Below are 7,280 nucleotides of genomic sequence, written 5' to 3' on the forward strand. Positions count from 1 at the left end.
TTCATACAAACTTTACATTTTGCATCCTTTTCCAATTTTTTTCAGTCTCATCTCAATTTTAAAATAAAATTATGTCTCAATAAATAATTAAAATTCTCTAAATTTGGCTCCATGCATCTCATTCTTACATTTTTCCATATCTTATTTTCATTCAGATCATCATACCTTTCCAGTAATTATTAGCCACAGGTTTAATAAAAGCATCAGATCTAAAAACAAATTAAAAGTTTGCATAAGTTAAAATTAATATTTTCTCAATTTTCCTTATTTAAATACACTTCTGGTATTTCATCATTACCCCCTTCCTCATTCTTTTCAATACTATCAATCCATTCATTTGGTATTGTTTTTTTTTTTAATTCCTCATATTGTTTCTTCAAAGTTCCTCTCCACATTTTCCCCACTTTCACATACTGCATCTGTGGTGGAAATTCACCTGTAAAATTAATCAGGCCACTCCAGTGGTAAAGCTTAAGCAAAGAAAATTTTCATTCTTACTCACGAGCCCAGGTAGCCCTCCTACTACCAAAGTATATCTCAGAGAGCTACAAAGGTTAGTTCCAAAATACAGAATATTTACCCAACACAATCATGCATATTAATTTTTCAGAAGACAAAGAATCAACTAAATGATTGGCTAAATATAAAAAGTAATTACCATAGAACCTCCTATCTTTCTTCACCTTACAAGGACAGGTTCCTGTCCTGAAATGCTCTATTCTTTATCCACACTTGTCTTCCTCAGCACATTCCATAATAATAAGATGTTGTGTCCTCTGATAAGACACAGTTCTCTGCCTCCCTTTTCCTCTCTGACCTTGGCAGAGATGGCCATACAAAGAAACTTAAGTCGACTAAGCTACAAAAAGAGAAACTTATCTAAGCATTTGAACATGTTTGGTTCATTACAGAAAGCAATTTACAGTTAATAAGGAATAAGAGAAGGGAGAGTCACGTGAACGGCGAGCTCTGCGCACTGTGCTAGTTTTAATACTTTTAATGACATAAACTGGTGAGATTCGATACACTCTGACATATTGTCCTCCTAGAACAGTTATGGAACAAAGAATTCAAAATTATCAGGCTCTGGAGACATTAAAAGACACATGCTCAAACTTATGCCCCCAAGCAGGCTGCAAGCCTGGGAGTCAACTTAATCGGGGAGGTGTGGGAAATGTGGCGAGAGATGCTGAACATGTCATAATAATAATAATTATATTTATTTTTCACACATTATACATTTGCACATATACAGTGAAATTCTTTTTTCCCAGCTAAGCTGGGGTCAGAGTGCAGGGTCAGCCATGATACAGCACCCCTGGAGCAGATAGGGTCAAGGGCCTTGCTCTAGGGACCAACAGGGGCATCTTGGCAGTGCTGGGGCCTGAACCCCTGACCTTCTGATCAGTAACCCAGAGCCTTAACCACTGAGCCACCACTGCCCCACCCAATGCTGATGAAGATTGTTGCTGACTTGGAGGATCTTCCTGTGATACTTCGATCGATCACTGCCATGGAGGTGAAGTTCTCTGATGTGGTTACAAGAGCGGGGGATATCAAGGAATGGATCAATTACCTAGAGTAATCAGAGAGGGAATTATTTGCTAATCCACTAGCGACCAAGGTGGATTTGGAGCGTGTCTGGGAGAAGTTGGAGGACATGGAGAATCGTAGCCGGCATTATTGGGTGGAATAGTTCCTGATGGAGAGGAGGGACAGGATATGGTGAAGTTCCTGGATGGACTCTTTCCGAATCTGCTCGACATAGCAGGCCATAAGCTGGAAATCAAGCAAGCTCACAGAGTTCCTGCTTGGCGATCCATGGAGGGAGACAGGCCACGATCAGTTCTGGGCAAATTTCTGAGATCATCCAAAATGTTCTTGTGTTACGAGGAAGGCTTTCTTGGAAGAACCACAGCATTTTCTTGTTCCCAGACTTTGCGAATTCAATAAGAGAGAAACGTGATAGATTCAAGGAATGCAAGAAACTTTTACATCAATGGAAGGTCGCTTTTGCACTGATATTCCCGGCCAAATTGAGAATAGATGCTAGGGATGGCCGTAAAACATTCACATGTCTACAGCAAGCAATGTCCTTCATAAAGTCGATGGAGTAAGTCATCTTGTTGTACTAATCTTGCAACCTGAGTGGACCGGCTCACTGAACATTTGCTTGACTCTTTGAGGAATCTGCACGCTCTTTTTGTTCTGGTTCTGCCTATTGGCTAGAATTTGTTATATAGATTATCTTTTGCTGTGACATTTTGTCTCACAAAATTTGTATAGAAACACCGGACTTGAGCAATCCGATGGCAAGGTTGTCGCAGGGGTTCTCGTAGGAGTGCATGGACTGTTTGAGTTTGGAGGGACGGACGCCAGTTGGCGCTGTCATGCATGGGGTTAATGCGCACGTTTTTCTTTTTCCTGTTTTTTTTTTTTTCGTGTTTTAATTGTTGCACTAATGTTGGAATGTGGTCTTTATAATCTTGTTTTTGACACACTATTTATTTTTTCTTATATGTCAAAATGTCAAATGTTAATATGAGTGGATTGTCTCTCTCCACGTGGAATGGGCTGGGGCACCCCATAAATAGATGGAAGGTTATTTCTCTTCTTAAGTGTAAGAAATATGATATAGTGTTTCTTCAACAAATGCACCTTTCTCCGCAGGAAGCTGAAGAATTTGGGAAGATATGGGTGGGCATGTTTTCTTTAGTGCTTGCTCAAATAAGTGCAGGGGAGTCATTACACTGATAAGTAAACATCTACAATTCAAATGTCTAAAACAGACTAAAGATAAATTAGGAAGAGTCATTATTGTTTTAGCTGAAATTCAGGGACAAAGTCTTATTTTGGCCAATATTTATGCACCTAATGTTGATGATCAGGGCTTTTTTATAGATCTTGAAGGGATGTTGCAAGCCGCTGGCACCCCTCATGATATAATATTGGGAGGAGTCTTTAATCTTTTGATGGACTCAGTCCTTGATCATAGTGAAGCAAATATGTGCAAGCCCCCTAGAGCAACATTGATGCTTCACAGGATGTGTAAAAATCTTGGTCTTACAGATATTTGGAGACTTTTGAACCCATCTGTGCGGGACTATACATTTTTTTTCAGCAGTCCATAAGATTTACTCTAGAATATAATTTTTTTATATCTAAGTCCCTCATTTCATCAGTTGCGGATTGCTCAATTGGAAACATTTTAGTCTCAGATCATGCCCTGGTGTGTTTAGAGGTGTTACCAGATATGGAGAAAGGGAAATCATATAGTTGGTGCTTTAATGTATCCCTTTTGCAAAATCCTGAATTCCAACAAATGCTAAAGGCTGAAATCAGTGTCTATATGGAGACCAACTGGTCCTCAGTATCCTCTGTGGGCATGGCTTGGGAGGCACTTAAGGCATTTCTTATGGGCCAGATCATACAGTATGCCTCATTCACCAAAAAATCCAAAGCACAAGAACTTATGGAATTGGAAGGGAATATGAAAAGTGCCGAGGCAGACCTGAAGCACCGAATGTGCCTCAGGGAATTGACCCGACTGAAATACAGATATAATACTATTTTGTTGCGGAAGGTGGAGTTTTGGCAATTCAGGGCAAGACAGTCATACTTTGAGTCTTCTGGCTAGATATATAAAACTGAGAGAATCTTTTTCTACCATTCCCTGAAATCTGCTGGTAGTGAGATATTTACCTCGGCCATTGATATTAATAATGCTTTTAAAGAATTCTATCTTGATCTTTATAGTTCCAGGTCTTCGTCTACTGATGGGGATATTAGACACTTTGTGGAACCATTAGAGCTTCCTAAACTGACGACTGAGCAAAACAATTCTCTTGATTCTGAGATAATCTTGGAGGAGCTTGGCGAGGTAATTAAGGCCTTGCCTACAAGTAAGGCTCCGGGGCCAGATGGCTTTGTCGCTTAATTTTTTAGATCTTATACTACAGAACTGGCTCCACTTTTTCTAGAAGTTTATATGGAATCATTAAAGAATGGAAAGCTTCCACCAACCATGATGCAAGTCTGGATCAGTCTGATTCTTAAAAAGGACAAAGATCCAAGCGAGTGTAAGAGTTACCATCCAACGTCCCTGATCCAGCTAGACGTTAAAATATTGTCAAAAATTTTGGCTAACCGATTAAGTTATGACATCTCTTATAATATATAGGTCAGGTGGGGTTTATTCAGGGCCGTAACTCTTCTGATAACATTAGGCATTTCATTAATGTCATGTGGGCAGTGGCAAACGATCAGACTCCGGTCGCTGCCATCTCACTTGACACCGAAAAGGCATTTGAAATGGTAGAATAGGATTATCTGTTTAAGATTTTGGAAATGTATGGGTTCGGGAATACTTTTATTGGGTGGATTAAGTTACTTTATAGACACCCGGTAGCGGCGGTTCAAACGAATGGATTAATTTCAGATTATTTTATTCTGGATATGGGCACCTGGCAGGGTTGCCCTATTTCCCTCTTATTGTTCTGTCCTGGAACCATTAGCAGCTGTGATAAGAAAGGAGGAGGATTTTCCAGGGGTGGTGGTGGGAGGTGTGACACATAAACTTTTGCTTTACGCAGATTATATTTTATTATTTGTCTCCGACCCTACTAGATGTATGCCTTGCCTCCACAGAATTATTATTATTTAATTTTTTTGTATTTTTGCCACTTTTCTCACCAATTTGGAATGCCCAATTCCCAATGCACTCTAAGTCCTCATGATAGCATACTGACTCGCCTCAATCCAGGTGGCGGAGGACAAATCTCAGTTGCCTCCACGTCTGAGACATCAATCCGCACATCTTGTCACGTAGCTTGTTGAGCATGTTACCGTGGAGATGTAGCACAAGCACATGTAGAGGCCCACGCTATTCTCCGCAGCATCCACGCACAACTCAACACACATTATAGCAACCACAAGGAGGTTACCCCATATGACTCTACCCTCCCTAGCAACCGGTCCAATTTGGTTGCTTAGGAGACCTGGCTGGAGTCACTCAGCATGCTCTGGATTCGAACTCGCGACTCCAGGGGTAGTAGTCAGCTTCTTTACTCGCTGAGATACCCAGGCCCGGCTCCACAGAATTATTCATTCCTTTTCTAAGTTCTCAGAATACAGAGTGAATTGGTCTAAATCCGAAGCTTTAATGAAATGCCTAAGGCTCTGACAGTGTACTGCCCGGTAACGGCTTTTCAACCTGGTGCTTTCCAGTGGCCCAAACATGGCATTAAGTATTTGGGTATTTTATCTCCAGCAAGTTTGTGTGATTTAGTTTGAGTTAATTTTGACCCTTTAATAAAAAGGTTTTCGAGCATTGTAGCCAGGTGGGCTTTATTACATTTATCTATGACTGGGAAGGTTAATGTTATTAAAATTAATTGTATTCCAAAATTCAACTACCTGCTACAATCTCTCCCTATAGATATCCCCCTCTCTTATTTCAAGCAATTTGATAGCATAGCAAAGTCCTTCATTTGGAATGGTAAATGTCCCAGATTACATTTCAGTAAATTGCATAGGCCGATTGACAAAGGTGGTCTAGGCCTACCCAAGATTTTGTTTTATTATTATGCATTCGGTCACAGACATTTGGGTCATTGGTTGCTTCCACCTGAGAGAGCACCTCCCTGGTTTTGTATTGAACAGGAAGTTCTTGCCCCTATTTTCGCTATTTCCTTGCCCCTATTTTCTATCAAAATAACCAGAGAAGTTAAGTTACACCCTGTTATCTTGCATTTGCATGCGGTATGGACAAAAGTGTCCAGAGTGTTTAATTCAGACATTTATTTAAATGTTGCTTCGAGCATATGGCTGAACCCAAAATTATGTATTAATAAGTCCCCTTTCTGCTGGACAGAGTGGATTGTGAGGGAGGTTAATATGCTCAGTGACCTATATGAGAGTTGAGTGTTGAGATGGGGGGGTAATGTTCAAGGGGAAGGGTTATAATTTCATATAATTTGATTCCGCATATTCTGTTATGTCTATTTAATTTGCTATATGGAATCAATAGAAATTGTTAATAATAAAAATATAATAATAAACTTGAAAAACTAACTAGCAAGAGGAAGAAGATTCAAGCTGCAGTAAAAGACAAAGAAGAGGAACAATCAGCAGTAATTGCTCCTGTGAACATGCCTGTACATGCTGCTCAGACCACAGTAGTAGCACCTGCACCTGTTGTCCTGAATGCAATGGCAACAGCTGGAAATACCTCACAGCCACCAACACCAATTGTAATTTACCTAAAACCATAACAACCAAACAACAGAAACTGGAACAAACAACAACAAGGAGGAAGAGGAAGACAGAACAATGGCCAGCAGAGAACTAATGGCCCACCAGAAATATTTTAACCAGCCAGGACACAACAGATGAGACTGCCCTACTAATCCATGGCAAAATAACCAAGCACCAAGTCCAGGCAATAATCCATGGCAGCAATAATACCAATCTCAAGCACCAGGTCCAGTAAATCCATGGCGTGGACCAACTCAGGGCTACTAGGGCTGCCCAGAGGATCCTCTGGGGAGGAGTCAGCTTCCAATGATATCATCTGATGCTGATCAAGAGCCTATGCTACAGGTCAAAATAGAAGGCAAGACCACACCAGTAATGTTAGACACTGGAGCAATGTTCACGTGTATAAATCCAAATTATGCCTCTCACCTCCCCAAGTCTGGAAAATATGTAAAAACAGTAGGATTCTTGGGATTTACGAAACTAATTCCAATGACGGCTCCAGTTAGCATAAAAGCAAAAGACAAAGAAATAAAAATCCCCATTTTAATATCAGAACAAACGCCTGTTAATCTGCTAGGAAGGGATGCCATATGTAAAATGAACTTGCAGATATGGTGCTCTCCAGAGGGAATATACATAGACAGCAAGGGAATTAAGTAGATGACTGTCCTGAAATTTCAAGAACCCCAAGAGCCACAAGCTAATATATATTGGTTAGGAGATTTAGGGAAAGATGTAGAAGAAACGATCAACAAATGGGGAAAATATATAAAAGAGCAGCTTTGTGAACCAAGCTTGCCAAAAACTGAATTCCATTGTACCATTATATATGATCATGTTAGTGACCCAAAGCTTGAAAAGAAATGGTTAAATGACACAAAAGGACAGGAAGTTCCATTGAGTTTGCAATACATAATTATAGGACCAGAGGGAGCAGCACTGCAAATTGAGAAATGTAGTTTAATTGAAAAATGGTTTCAAGTACCAGATTCAGCTGCACGTTACCTTACAGGTAAGTTAAG

The sequence above is a fragment of the Myxocyprinus asiaticus genome, chromosome 45 (genome assembly GCF_019703515.2).
Source record: "Myxocyprinus asiaticus isolate MX2 ecotype Aquarium Trade chromosome 45, UBuf_Myxa_2, whole genome shotgun sequence".
Lineage (NCBI taxonomy): Eukaryota > Metazoa > Chordata > Actinopteri > Cypriniformes > Catostomidae > Myxocyprinus > Myxocyprinus asiaticus.